Source organism: Odocoileus virginianus, chromosome 15 (assembly GCF_023699985.2).
Source record: "Odocoileus virginianus isolate 20LAN1187 ecotype Illinois chromosome 15, Ovbor_1.2, whole genome shotgun sequence".
NCBI lineage: Eukaryota > Metazoa > Chordata > Mammalia > Artiodactyla > Cervidae > Odocoileus > Odocoileus virginianus.
Genome location: NC_069688.1, coordinates 11686193 through 11701439, shown reverse-complemented (window position 1 = coordinate 11701439; position 15247 = coordinate 11686193). Strand labels below are relative to the sequence as shown.

Sequence of the window (15247 nt, the reverse complement as noted above, 5' to 3'; positions counted from 1 at the left end):
GCGTGCAACCTGGGCCAATGGGAATTTGTAGCCAGAGAGTAAGGCGGTGGGTGAGTAAACATCAGGGGGAGGGGAGCGTCTGACTAAAATGACCTAACAGGATTCTTGCTATAGTATACTCTACAGAAAACAGTTTAAACAGCTCTTTTTCACTTAAAAATCAGATCATTAAAGTCATTCCCACCAATTCAGGGAAGTTGTCTCCCCCCCACCCCCTTTTTAATGGCCACCTAGCATCCAGTGTATGGATGGACTGTAGTTGATTCAGTAGCTTTTCAATTTATGGACACTTAGGTGGTTTCCAGTATTTTGTATATGCAAGCAATGCTACAACAAAAAACGTTCATATTTATTTTCATATTTTTGGAGGTGTAGATGTTGGATAAATTATGAGAAGTGAAATTGCTGAGTCAGAACTTTGGTGAATATGAAATTTTGTTAAGTATCTCCAAATTCCCTTCCAGATGCAGCACACCAATTTTCATTTCCACCAGCAATGTTTGAAAGAAACTGTCTCCTTCGGGAATTTATTTAATGGTCAGAGACTGGGCCACACAAACTTCTGGGATACAGACATTTTAAAATTCAATTGAATATTGTTGAAATATTTTCTTGCTTTGTTCCCCTGTATGTGTAAGCCAGCAGTTTATTAACTGTGACTTTGGGCAAGGTACTTAAAAAATAAAACTTGGCTTTATTGTCTAAAAATATGTAAAGTAATATAACTTGTTTTTAAAAACTTTTTTTAGGATAGCAAATGAGATTATGTATGTTGAGAGTGTAATACATCCCAAATGAAAATTTGGGATGAGTGAAGTGCTTCATAAATACATAGTGAAATAAAGTATTTACTTTTGTCCTGGCATCTTTGCAGAGCACAAATGCCTGAGTAAAGTGACTGGTAGTTCTCTTATGTTGGTGTTGGGAGATATTAGGACCCATCCTTTCCTTTAATTTTTGGGACCCCAACTTTAGCACAGCATCATACTCAAATATTTACTCAAGAATGTGGTACACCTTGATTTAGCTATTTGTCCAAAATATCTACCAAATCCACTATCTCTTCTCTGTCTCTAAAGACACTGCTCTAATCGAGGGCCTCACCTGTGACCTGGTCTCACCAGTTCTCCTGCCTCTGTGCTCACTTCTGCAACTCCTCTGCACGGCTCCTGGGGGATTCCACTGTGATCTGTTTTGTGTAATTTTCATGGTTAAAAACCTTCCTTTGACTCCACTTAACTTAGGGGTTTAAAAGTCCATAAATATATTTGCCTTTTCCTAAAAGAAGCAATGGAAACAGTGACAGACTTTATGTTTGGGGGCTCCAAAATCACTGCAGATGGTGACTGCAGCCATGAAATAAAAAACGCTTCCTCCTTGGAAGAAAAGTTATGACAAACCTAGACAGCATATTAAAAAGCAGAGACATTACTTTACCAACAAAGGTCCATCTAGGCAAAGCTATGGTTTTTCCAGTAGTCACGTATGAATGTGAGAGTTGGACTATAAAGAAAGCTGAGTGCCGAGGAATAGATGCTTTTGAACTGTGGTGTTGGAGAAGACTCTTGAGAGTCCCTTGGACTGCAAGGAGATCCAACCAATCCATCCTAAAGGATATCAGTCCTGAATATTCATTGGGCAGACTGATGCTGAAGCTGAAGCTCCATTACTTTGGCCACCTGATGCAAAAAACTGACTCATTTGAAAAGACCCTGATGCTGAGCAAGATTGAAGGCGGGAAGAGAAGGGGACGACAGAGGATGAGATGGTTGGATGGCGTCACCGACTCAATGGATGTGAGTTTGAGTAAATTCTAGGAGCTGGTGATGGACAGGGAGGCCTGGCATGCTGCAGTCCGTGGGGTTGCTAGTGTCAGACACGACTGAGTGACAGAACTGTACTGAACATATTCCTTGGGCTTTCCCACCTGTAAGCTTTCTGGCATGTTTTTCCATTGGCCTAGAACTCCATGCCTGATCTTTCAGCCTGGTGAAATCCTTGTGAAATTTTAGCTTTGAGAAGGCACCCCCAACTCTGCTTGCTAATGCCAATGGCACTTTGAATCTTCACCCTAGCTCTTAAGAGCTGTATTAAACTGAGCCATCTTTTCTGCTCTGGCCCCCTGCTTAGACCTGAAGTACAAAATCTAGGTTTTGATTGTCCTTGTTTCATCTACAGGTCATATTCCTTAATCTTTCTTGTTCTCTATCAGTCTCTTGAGCCAGACTTCCAGGCACTTGAGAGCAACAGTGATGGTTTAATCATCTTACCATCTGTAAGATCTCACACAGAACCTGGTCCAGAGTGAGGGGGTTGATGCATGCTGCTGAGTGTGTTTGCTATGGGCCATGGGGTCAGGGAAGAGAAACTCCAGTTTTCAAAAGCAGACAAAGCCTGTTCCACACTGATGGGACAGGCATGACTCGATCCCACCTGTTTTCTTTCTTTCCTCCTGTGGGAGGCCAAGGCTCCCAAGACCAGGCTGCTTGTACTGAAAAGTGCTGTGTTCTTTTCTGTGTTGCCTTAATGAGCACTCATCCGTGCCTCTTTCACATGAAGTGTTGAAGTTATTTTAATCTTGTTAGTCTTAGTTTTTTTTGGATAGTCAGCCGAACACCAATCCATGTGTCTTACACCAGTGGTTCTCTTTTTTTTTTTTCTCCCAGTGCCTTATCCTACAGTGAATTTGAGATTTTGTCAGACTAGAGCCTGGAGGAATGTAAAAAGGGGTCAGAAGTCTTTAGAGATCACCAGCACAGCCCTCTGTCTTCCTCCTAGCCAAGCGAACGCACTCTTAGAAGTGAGATAATCGGAACTGCATTAGAGGAAGCCTACCCCTTCACGATACACAGGAATATGGTTTTATATTAAAGACCAATTTAGACATCATCAAAGTGCATGTATTAGGATTGCAAGGATAAGCCCTTTGGAAAATATGTTATCTAAAGAAGGTGATATTAATCTACCTTATCAAAGAGAGGACTTGTGGCAACATGGTCATCTTGAGGATGGTCAGTGGCTTCAGGAGATGCTTGAGCTCAGGTCTTGTTGCTTAGAGTTTGAAAAATACAAAAGTTGTTAATGCCACTACTGTTCAAATTTAGCAGATTTAACTTTTCCTTCTTTGTTTCAGATTACTCCCTTTAAAGATAGAATGAGAGAGAGAGACAGCCCAAGAGTCACCTCCTTGTCCTTAATTTTTCACCCTTTAACCAACCATTGGGCTTCCCAGGTGGCACTAGTGGTAAAGGACCCACCTGCCAATACGGGAGACATAAGAGACACAAGTTCGATCCCTGGATTGGGAGGATCCCCTGGAGTAGGAAATGGCAACCCACTCCAGTATTCTTGCCTGGAGAATCCCATGGACAGAGGAGCCATGGGCTCTTGATGGGCTGTGGTCCATGGGGTCACAAAGAGTCAGACACAACTGAAGCAACTTAGCACAGCACACAACCAGCTATTAACCCATCTTTAGAAAAATGAGTGATGAAAAAGCAATGTCTCAACAGTCTGTAGAAAACTAAAGAAGGAAAAAGCAGTTAAATCTACATATACATGCAACATTTGCCTTATTTATATACACTAAGATATATAGTTTTCTTTTTTTTAGGTGAAAGACAGCAGGAAATCATGCTATAATCTAAGATTCTCTTTTTAGCATGAGCTTGTTTGGCCTGAGAAACCGCACGAATGCTCTGAAGAGACCTGTCCTGATTTCTGGGGTATTAATCAGTGAGGAAAGGAGCCTAGACTGGGAGTCAGGCCCCAGGTCTGACTCTGCCACCGTTCTGATGGGCAAGATTGAGTCACAAATATCTCTTCAGTTCTCAGTTTTTTCATTAATCAAAGGGATACGGTGGATTAGAACAGTTTCTCAACCTCAGCAGGGTTGATACTTTGGGAAATTATTATGGAGGCTGTCCTGTGTATTCTAGGGTTTTACCAGCATCCTTGACCTCTACCAGATAGACCATAATATCGGTCCTCCCCACCTCCTCCTCACGAGGTGTGATGACAAAAACTTCCAGACACTGTCCAATGTCCCTTGGGAGACAAAAATGCTTCCAGTTACACCACTAGCTAGAAGCAGATTTTACATCCACTGGATATTTATTGAGAATGCCTGACAGGAAAGGCTCTGAGCTATGCACTGGGGACATGACAGCGAAGAGAGTCAATGCTCTTCTGTCTTCATGGAGCTTCTGTCTGGTGGGGAAGGGAAGTCTCCAGGCTGTGGGGAGACACTGGAACGGGTGTTATACTTGGGTCCTGGCAGGAGTCAGGGGTCCTCTGGACCTATTCCTCTGAGGACGTGTAAACCCTGGAAGGACCCGATCACTTCTCAGTACATCGTGTTATCTTGACCTGTTAGTCCCTCAGATGAGTGGGGAAAATGAGCACTTCCACTCAGGGATAGAGAGCTTCTGCAGCACAGGCTCATAAGGAGCTGGAGAAATGAAGAGTTGAGTGTAAAAGGGGCCCCAGAGCAGAATAAAATAATTCTTAGTGCTTCCATACCATCTACTTTTGGGGTGATGATTTGGGCATTTTTAAAAATTCTTTTCTTCTTGGCTACCATACCCATGAGTAAGAATGTCATCTGGGAGAGCCAGATCTGGTGCCTGGTGTTATCTCTCTTAGCACTTGATTTTCTTTTGCAATCCGTTTTTTAAGTTTAGTAAAATCAGAATACACACAGCACCTGCAGTACTATTAGCACTCAGTGTTTTCACACTTCTCTGAGGTGTTTATATTGTAATAGGATTACCAGGACGTTCTAAACACAGTTTCCCTTGAGAGGGTAGAAAAAGGAAGAAAGTGGTTCCTTCCTCAAAAGGGATGCATTGACAGGATGTTAACTTGCTAGGCACCACAGCCGAGAGATGAAGATTGCAGGTTAACAGTGTGGGCTATTTGGGTTCTGGCTCAGCTACTTATTAGCTGTGCAGTTTCAAGAAACTTACTTCACCTCTCTGTAGTTTTTTTTTTCCCACTAGTAAAATCAAAATACTGATAGTATTTACCTCACCAGCTCACTCTGAGAAGCAAAAATATTTTTTAACAGAAACTGACATATGAAAATCACTTATTAGGTTTTCAGAACAAATTCTGGCGAGTCTGGGAGTTACTGGGTCACTTGGATAAGGTCCTAGCTCACCTGAGGCATGAGCATATTTTTTGCAAAGCACTGTGTTTATTAGACCAGGTTATGCTCTTTTCAGCCCCTTCACACCTTTCTCACAGAAGCACAGGCCTAGAACAAGCTTGTGTAATCTATAAAATGGGGGAAATTGAACATTATTTTGGAGAAGGGAATGGCTACCCACTCCAGTATTCGGCCTGGAGATCTCCATGGACATAGGAGCATGGTGGGCTACAGTCTCTGGGGTCACAAAGAATAGGACACAATTGTGCAACTAGCATTGTTACACTATGACACTATCACATTAAACATTATTTATCCAAGATCAAGCATTTGAACCAGAAGATTTATGGAAGGTCCACTGCCAGCTCCAAAACCTCTGGTATTTTGAATCATTCTTGATTCTTACCAAGTCATTTTAAATTCTTTGGCTCTATAAAATATGAACAACTGATTTCATCCCCAGTATATTGCTAAAATATTAGGCTAGAAAAGTGCTCTAGCTTATGGGAAGAAGGAGTACTTTGTGAGTAATTTGGGATAAAAATATACCTTGAGTTATTGGCTAAACACTCTTGGACTCACTTTTCTTTCTCCCTTCAGATTTTTCCCTCCTTTTATTTGTCCCGGTGTATTTCCCTTCCTCCACGAATTCCTCAAATCCAAGTCAGCGTCCTTCAGAATACAGGCTCTGGACGCTTCTTCTCTCAGAAGCGGGGCCTCTAATCTCAGTGCATACTTGCCTGCAGTGTCTAGAGTGGTATTATCAGACAAGCAGAACAAGGCTCTTGCAGAGCTGTCCATCACGCTTCTCCTCAACTAGTTAGACAGCCCGTGTCTGTTGTTGACTTGAGACTTAAACATGGCAGGATAGCTACAATTTCCTGAGCTTTCTTATGCATCTTATGCATCTTATGGTTACTTGATCCTCTTTAAACCCAGGCGGAAAAAAAAAAAAAAACAACAAAAAACCCAGGCGAGGGAACTCAGAATCCCCATGGTTGGTATGAGCAATATATTCACAAGTTGATGCTGAAAGAGAAATTTCTTCATTTCAGTTCAGTTCAGTCACTGAGTCATGTCCGACTCTGCGACCCCATGGACTGCAGGACACCAGGCTTCCCTGTCCATCACCAACTCCCGGGGTTTATTCAGACTCATGTCCATCAAGTCAATGACGCCAGCCAACCTCTGTCAAAGTTATGTCTCTGCTTTTAAATATGCTGTCTAGGTTTGTCATAGCTTTTCTTCCAAGGAGCAAGTGTCTTTAATTTAATGACTGCAGACACCATCTGCAGTGATTTTGGAGCCTAAGAAAATAGTCTGCCACTGTTTCCATTGTTTCACCATATATTTGCCATGAAGTGATTTGACCAGAAGCCATGATCTTAGTTTTTTGAATGCTGTGCTTTTCAGTTCAGTTCAGTTGCTCAGTCATGTCTGACTCTTTGCAACCCCATGAACTGCAAAACACAGGCCTCCCTGTCCATCAGCAACTCCTGGAGCCTACCCAAACTCATGTCCATTGAGTCGGTGATGCCATCCAACCATCTCATCCTCTGTCGTTCCCTTCTCCTCCCGCCCCCAATCTTTCCCAGCATCAGGGTCTTTTCAAATGAGTCAGCTTTTCGGATCAGGTAACCAAAGTATTGGAGTTTCAGCTTCAACATCAGTCCTTCCAATGAACACCCAGGACTGATCTCCTTTACGATGGACTGGTTGGATCTCCTTGCAGTCCAAGGGACTCTCAAGAGTCTTCTCCAACACCACAGTTCAAAAGCATCTATTCCTCGGCACTCAGCTTTCTTTATAATCCAACTCTCACATCCATGCATGACTACTGGAAAAACCATAGCTTTGACTAGACGGACCTTTGTTGGTAAAGTAATGTCTCTGCTTTTTAATATGCTATCTAGGTTGGTCATAACTTTCCTTCCAAGGAGTCAGCGTCTTTTAATTTCCTGGCTGCAATCACCATCTGCAGTGATTTTGGAGCCCAAAAAGTAAAGTCAGCCACTGTTTCCACTGTTTCCCCATCTATTTGCTATGAAGTGATGGGACCGGATGGAATGATCTTAGTTTTTTGAATGTTGAGCTTTAAGCCAACTTTTTTAGTCAGCTTTTTCACTCTCCTCTTTCACTTTCATCAAGAGGCTCTTTAGTTCCTCTTCATTTTTGCCATAAGGGTGGTGTCATTTGCATATCTGGGGTTATTGCTATTTCTCCCAGCAATCTTGATTCCAGCTTGTTTCATGCACGCTGGCATTTCGCATGATGTACCCTAAATTTAAGTTAAATAAGCAGGATGAAAATATACAGCCTTGACATACTCCTTTCCCAATTTGGAACCAATCCAGTGTTCCTTGTCTGGTTCTTGACCTGTGTACAGATTTCTCAGGAGGCAGGTAAGGTGGCCTGGTATTCCCATCTCTTGAAGAATTTTCAAGTTTGTTGTGATCCACACACGCAAAGGCTTTGGCTTGGTCAGTGAAGCAGAAGTCGATGTTTTTCTGGAACTCACTTGGTTTTTCTGTGAACCAACAGATATTGGCAATTTGATCTCTGGTTCCTCTGCCTTTTCTAAATCCAGCTTGAACATCTTGAAGTTCTTGGTTCACAGCCTGTTGAAGCCTGGCTTGGAGAATTTTGAACGTTGCGTTGCTAGCATGTGAGATGACTACAGTTGTCGGTATTTTGAACATTCTTTGGCATTGCCTCTCTTTGGGAGTGGAATGAAAGTTGACCTTTTCCAGTCCTGTGGCCACTGCTGAGTTTTCCAAATTTGCTGGCATATTGAATGCAGCACTTTAAAGCATCATCTTTTAGGATTTGGAATAGCTAAGCTGGAATTTGATCACCTCCACTAGCTTTGTTCATAGTGATGCTTCCTAAGGCCCACGTGACTTCACATTCCAGGATGTCTGGCTCTAGGTGAGTGATCACACCATCGTGGTTATCTGGGTCATAATATCTTTTTGTATAGTTCTTCTGTGTGTTCTTGTCACCTCTTCTTAATATTCTCTGCTTCAGTTAGGCCCATACCGTTTCTGTCCTTTATTGTGCCCATCTTTGCATGAAATGGTCCCTTGATATCTGTAATTTTCTTGAAGAGATCTCTAGTCTTTCCCATTCTATTGTTTTCCTGTATTTCTCTGCATTCATCAGTTAGGAAGGCTTTCTTATCTCTCCTTGCTATTCTTTGGACCTCTGCATTTAAATGCGTATAGCTTTCCTTTTCTCCTTTGCCTTCACTTCTCTTCTTTTCTCATCTATTTGTAAGGCCTCCCCAGACAACCATTTGCCTTTTTGCATTTCTTTTTCTTGGGAATGTTCTTGATCACTGCCTCCTGTACAATGTCACTAACCTCTCCATAGTTTTTAGGCACCCTATCAGGTGTAATCCCTTGAATCTATTTTTCACTTCCACTATTTAATTATAAGGGATTTGCTTTAGGTCATACCTGAATGGTCTAGTGGTTTTCCCTACTTTCTCCAATATTCCTGTAGTCATGTATGGATTTGAGAGTTGAACTATAAGGAAAGCTGAACTCCATAAAATTGATGCTTTTGAACTGTGGTTTTGGAGAAGACTCTTGGACTGCAAGAAGATCAAACCAGTCAGTCCTTAAGGAAATAAATCCTAAATATTCATTGGAAGGACTGATGCTGAAGCTGAAACTCCAATACTTTGGCCACCTGACGCAAAGAACCGATTCATTGGAAAAGACCCTGATGCTGGGTCTTTGACGGCAGGAGGAGAAGAAGATGACAGAGGATGAGATGGTTGGATGGCATCACTGACTTGATGGACATAAGTTTGATCAAGCTCTGGGAGTCGGTGATGGACAGGGAAGCCTGGCATGCTGCAGTCCATGGGGTCACAAAGAGTTGGACATGACTGAGTGACTGAACTGAACCTAACTAAATTCTGAACTTTGCTATAATGAGTTCATGATCTGAGTCACAGTACTCCTGATCTTGTTTTTTATGACTGTATAGAGCTTTTCCATCTTTAGATTCAAAGAATGTAATCAATCTGATTTCAATATTGACCATCTGTTGATGTCCATGTATAGAGTTGTCTCTTGTGTTGTTGTAATAGGGTGTTTGCTATGACCAATGCATTCTCTTGGCAAAATTCTGCTAGCTTTTGCCCTGCTTTATTTTATACTCCAAGGCCAAACTTGCCTGTTACTCTGGGTATCTCTTGACTTCCTACTTTTGCATTCCAGTCCTCTATGATGAAAAGGACATTTTTCTTTTTTTAATTTTAGCTCTAGAAGTTCTTATAGGTCATCATAGAACTGTTCAGAGTCAGCTTCTTTGGCATTAGTGGTTGGGGCATAGACTTGGATTATGTGATATTGGATGGTTTGCCTTGGAAACGAACAGAGATCACTCTGTTATTTTTGAGATTGCACCCAAGTACTGCATTTGGGATTCTTTTGTCGACTATGAGGACTACTCCATTTCTTCTAAGGGATTCTTGCCCACAGTAGTAGATATAATGGTCATCTGAATTAAATTAACCAATTCTAGTCCTTTTAAGCTCACTGATTCCTAAAAGTGTCAATGATCACTCTTGGCATCTTATGGGGAAGGGAACTCGCATCCCGTGCAACCAGGAGAAGACCAGAGTCCTGTATCACTGAGTGAGACTCCCTGAGCACTGTGTGCCAGGCTGTCTGCTAGGTGCTGGGATGTAAGTGACGCAAGTCCAAGTCTCTGTCATCACAACACTAGTCTCCTGCAGGAGACTCACTGGGTAAGAAATTACGCAAGTGTGTATCAAATTACAGTGGTGTTAGGTGCTATCAGAGAAAAGTTGCACAAATAATTATTTACTCCTATTGATGTGGAGTGCTAAAGAAGATTACAGGGTGACTGGTTCATCCTGTAGTTGTACTTACCCCAAGTCCTTACACACACCCAGGTGACAGAGTTTCAATGTTGCTTCTTGGTTCGGGAATTTTTGCAGAGAAGAAGCTTCAGATCATGGGTCTAGATGAAATGGGGTTTGAGATTTCAATAAGGAAAGAACCTAGGAGCAAGAGATCGAATCTTCTACCCTGAGCTGATGCCTCAAGGTGATTGGCTTAGCTCCAGGAACTGGAGAAACACGGAGCATGGATGGTGACTGACATTTGGACTCATCAGATTCACACAAGGACCCTGAGAAACTCTTTACAGTTTGTGCAGGGGATCCCAGTAAAAAGTATCCTCTTGACTGAGGAGCTGACATATAGCTAGGATGGGTATCCTCTCATACCTGGCTTGCAGCTTTCAGATGCACATCTAAGAGGCAGCCTAATGAAGTCAGATGCCTATTTCCAGGGAACCATACCAGGCATGTCAAGATCTGTGGGGTGACAGATGTTACAGCTTTCTCACCTGGCTGACTCATTGACTATTAGGAACAGAAAGGTCTTTGAGTTGATTCAAGTGAGTGGTTCTGACACCTGGAACTGGAATCAGCCTGAAGCTTCTAAAAATAGAGAAACCCAGGGCATAGACTTACTGGGACAGAATTAGGACGATCTCAAGGGATAGGGATTGGGAATCTGTGTATTTTTATACATTTAGACTACTCCCCATGTAAAGGGAGTCCATGGACAAGCATGAGCCAGTCAAGCTTATTTGGTGAATGCCATCATTCTGTTCATTACTTTAAATATAGTTACCATTTGTGGAATATTCCTTAGAAAATCATGATTTAAATACTCAGCATAAGTGTATGATTCCTGGAACCAGATCAGAATGCTTTTTATACTGTGCCTCTTTGGGAAATTGAATGTCTGTTCCTAATCCTAGGATGAATATTTAGTGAAGGTGCTCCCTATTTCTGTGGGAAATGTGTGTGCATGTGTGTGTGTGTGTGTGTGTGTGTGTGTGTGTAAGCATGCTCACACAGTGTTTTCAGCAGTTGTTTCCAAAGAGTAGGTGGGGTGAACCCTGTCATTTCAGATGTCGTTTGACATGGCCCAGTCTGGGGTGTCTCAATTCCATCTGGATTGCACAGATGAGAGGCAGAGCAGCATGTAGGGTGAGCTGCTTTCTTCAATGTTTAAGGCTATTATCATCGACCTTAAAAGGACACTATTTGCCAGCATGACTATTGTAAAAGATACTCACTAATCGTATTAGCAGTTAACAAATATTTAGTTAGCTCAGGCTACAGGCCAGGTACTAATTTTATTTCAGGGATTCAGAAATTATTAAGGCCTGGACCTTAGTCATATGAGGCCACCAAGGTTTTGAGTTTAGTTGGGGAAACATATATAGGTTTAGCTGTTGTTGCTCCATTGCAGTGTGGTTAGATTTTTGTACTTCATGCTCCAGCCCCATCGCTTACGAAGTGTTCACTGATAGCAGAGAACACCCTGAGGATACAGTGGACCGAGCCCTAGAGGGCCGGACACCGCTCACAAGCCCACTCTTCCCCCGGGCGCTCTGGGGAGTTAATTCACTCTCCACTAGTAGCCCAGTCTCTATGGCTCCTGTTGAGCTTCTCATTCAGCCACACATATTCTGTTTCCATAGTTATATGATCAGAGTGACTAATTCATCAAAAGTACATTTCTAAAGCCTAATGGAATAGTATCTATGAAATGATGCACCCTTCCTTTAAAATTGATGTGTTTTTTCTATTTTTTTTTAAAAATTAACAAAAATAATCTGGGAGGTCTTTAAAAGTCATTCAGTTTATTCCCATTGCATTGTTGTGCATGTTGAATATGCTGTTTTACATAGGTGATTTTAATTTTCAATAATTCTGTGAGATCTTTATTATCTCCATTTTACAGATGGGGAATTAGAAGCGTAGACAGGTGAACTGATTTGCCAGAAAGACAAAGAGAAAATAACCAAATCAGGATTCAAATTTAAGTTTATCTGATTCTAAAGCTCACAGTTTAAAAAAGAAAACTTCTCTGCACTATTTTGATTATATATACACAGATATGGACTTCCCTGGTAGCTCAGCTGGTGAAGAATCCACCGGCAGTGCAGGAGAACCCGGTTCAGTTCCTGGGTCAGGAAGACCCCCTTAGAAGGGATGGGCTGCCCACTCCAGTATTCTTGGGCTTCTCTGGTAGCTCAGCTGGTGAAGAATCCACCGGCAGTGCAGGAGAACCCGGTTCAGTTCCCGGGTCAGGAAGACCCCCTTAGAAGGGACGGGCTGCCCACTCCAGTGTTCTTGGGCTTCTCTGGTGGCTCAGGCAGTAAAGAATCCGCCTGCAATGCCGGAGACCTGGGTTTGATCCCTGGGTTGGAAAGATCCCCGGGAGAAGGGAAAGGCTACTCACTCCAGTATTCTTGCCTGGACAATTCCATGGACAGAGGAGACTGACAGACTATAGTCCATGGGGTCGCAAAGAGTCGGACACAACTGACTGACTTTCACATCACTTCATACACATGTATGTATGTAGTATTGGAAGCTGTCATTCATCATCTGAATTTTAGGACCACTTAGAGAATATCTCAGAGAAGGCAATGGCACCCCCTCCAGTACTCTTGCCTGGAAAATCCCATGGACGGAGGAGCCTGGTAGGCTGCAGTCCATGGGGTCGCTAGGAGTTGGACACAACAGAGCGACTTCACTTTCACTTTTCACTTTCACGCATTGGAGAAGGAAATGGCAACCCACTCCAGTGTTCTTGCCTGGAGAATCCCAGGCATGGGGGAGCCTGGTGGGCTGCCGTCTATGGGGTCGCACAGAGGTGGACACGACTGAAGCAACATAGCAGCAGCAGCAGCAGCAGCAGAGAATATCTAATCCTGAGTCTAAAATATAAATTCTGTCTATAAAGATTTTTGACTTCAGACACATAACAAGCATCTACTGAGCATGTGTTTGACATTGTGACAAACACCGAAAACCTAACACTGAGAATTCACATGCAGTCTAATAACACAGACAATTACAAAAATAAAATCAAATATTTGCAATTCTGTGATCACTGCAAAAGATAAATCCTAACTTCTATTAGTCCTGGGAGAACCTGAACAGCAGTATTAACTATAAAAGCCCATGTTAGTACTTATGGAAAAAAACCCTGGGTTGGGGGCACAGATAAAATCACACATAAGGGAAAATTTAAAAAATGGTAAAGCAACTACCTCCCTCTACTTCATCTTGAGCACCTGTTTCATGTTGAGTGAATAAGTCACATGAACTTGAAAAGGAAGCATGGGTTTTAGAAAGAAAAATGAGTTTGTGTGCAAAGGCCTCTATTGTTTCCTGGGATCAATGCTATTGATTTTGCTCTCTGGCACATAGGAGTCGAGGCTTTGAAATGTGGATGTTGACTAGCAGCAAAAAGCCAAGGATAACAGCTTGGTAATGAGAGAGAATGACTTAAAGTTTCTCTGTCTACAACAGGAAGACTTTGATTTATCTCTGTTCCTCCAGCCTCAGAGTTTAAAGCAATTGTACATGTAGCACTTTAAGCAGTGAGCCTCCCAGGAGTGACAAGATTATACTTGGAGTGTCAGGAGCAGTTTTTGACATTTAAGAGAGGAGAAGGAGGGTGGTAGTAAGGACAAGAAAATTGTCCTCACCTTGCCTGACCGTAACGCTCTTTGACCTCATATCAGCACTATGGCCATAATTTTGTTGTGTAACAGCCACCTTACCAGGAGAACTTATTGAGCTTACTTACCTGCCTTCTGTCAGTTGGGTGGGGGTCAGCTGGTCTAGACTGAGCTTGGCTCAGGGCATCTGGTCTCCTGTCTCAGCTGGGCTGACACGAGAGTCTGTGGTCACTTGGGAGTCGTCTATTCTGAGCTGATCCCAGCAGGTTCACAAGCCTCTCATCCTTCTCCTGGGTCAGCAATTTAGATAGGACACATTTTCCTCATGACAGTGTCACAAGTGCAAGAATAACTCTAAAGACTTTTCAAGCTTTAATTCTGGAGTGCTCACTGATACTCCACGGCAAAGAGTCAAGAAAGGGTGAAGGACGGGAACCATCCTTGCACTCTGTCCTATATTTCCTATTAAACACATTGAGCGTAGCATTTTGAATCAGAATCTCTATGAAAGGTGCCTGAGTCTCTGACTCATCATCAGGCAAGTTTGGATCTACAATAAAAATCATTTTAACCTTAGTTTGACATAATCATATATGTATTGTGGAGAAGGAAATGGCAACCCACTCCAGTATTCTTGCCTGGAGAGTTTGATAGACAGAGGAGCCCGGTGGGTAAATTTCATGGGGTCACAAAGAGTCAGACACGACTGAGCAAACACTCACTCGCTCACTCACGTATATGTATAGATGAATTTATGCGCAATGTATCCAGTCATTTTGGAAAAGGCAAGCCAACAAAAGTTCTTTCCAATGAAGCTTTGACTCTTTTCCCAGTAATTTTTTTTTCTTTTTTTGGTGACAGTTTTTGGAGAGAACTTACATACCATACAATTCACTCATCTAAAGTGTACGGTTCAATTGTTGTTCAGTTGCTTGGTCATGTCCAGCTCTTCGCAACCCCATGGACTGCAGCTTGCCAGACTTCTCTGTTCTTCACTATCTCCTGGCACTTGCCCAGACTCATGTCCATTGAGTCAATAATGCCATCCAACCATCTCATCCTCCGTACAATTCAATGGCTGTTAGTATAGTTCCAGAGTTGGGCAGCCGTTACCACAATCAATTCTAGAACATTTTCATCAACTCAAAAGGAAACCCATACTCTTTAACTGTGACTCTTCAAAAACCTCTTTTCTCAGTTTCAGCCAAGGGTTCCAAAAATTTCCAAAAGGCATTTTTTTTTTCTGGCTCCCCCAGAGTTTTGGAAATAACTGCATTATAGCATTTTTCACAGAACATGGCTATTAGTGCTTTCTTTTTCTGTCTCTCCTATGAATCTGTAACTTCCTTGAAGAATACTGTACCTTATTAAGCTTTACAGCTATACATTCAGCCTATATCTTGGGGTTCAAATAATGAAGGAAAGAAGGGAGGTAGGAAAAAAGGAAGAAGAAAGAAGTAAGAAGGAAGGAAAGAGGGAAGTTGTAGTAAAACTTTTGGTTTCACCGATAGGATATGGTCCAGAGAAAATATCTCCATGACGTATTTTGGCATATATTTCTGAAGT

At 42.3% G+C, this 15247-nt stretch overlaps 1 long non-coding RNA gene across 5 annotated transcripts in view; it reads left to right on the top strand.

Moving 5' to 3' along the window:
* Positions 1 to 15247, top strand: part of LOC110130084 (uncharacterized) — a 230881-nt gene that overhangs the window by 57577 nt on the left and 158057 nt on the right. The window contains exon 4 of one of the 5 annotated variants that reach the window (XR_002311721.2): positions 465 to 736. The exons of the other annotated variants lie outside the window; for them this stretch is intronic. This is a non-coding gene — a long non-coding RNA (uncharacterized lncRNA). Of the gene's footprint in view, positions 1 to 464; positions 737 to 15247 lie in introns of those variants that run through there. 5 annotated transcript variants of the gene reach the window in all.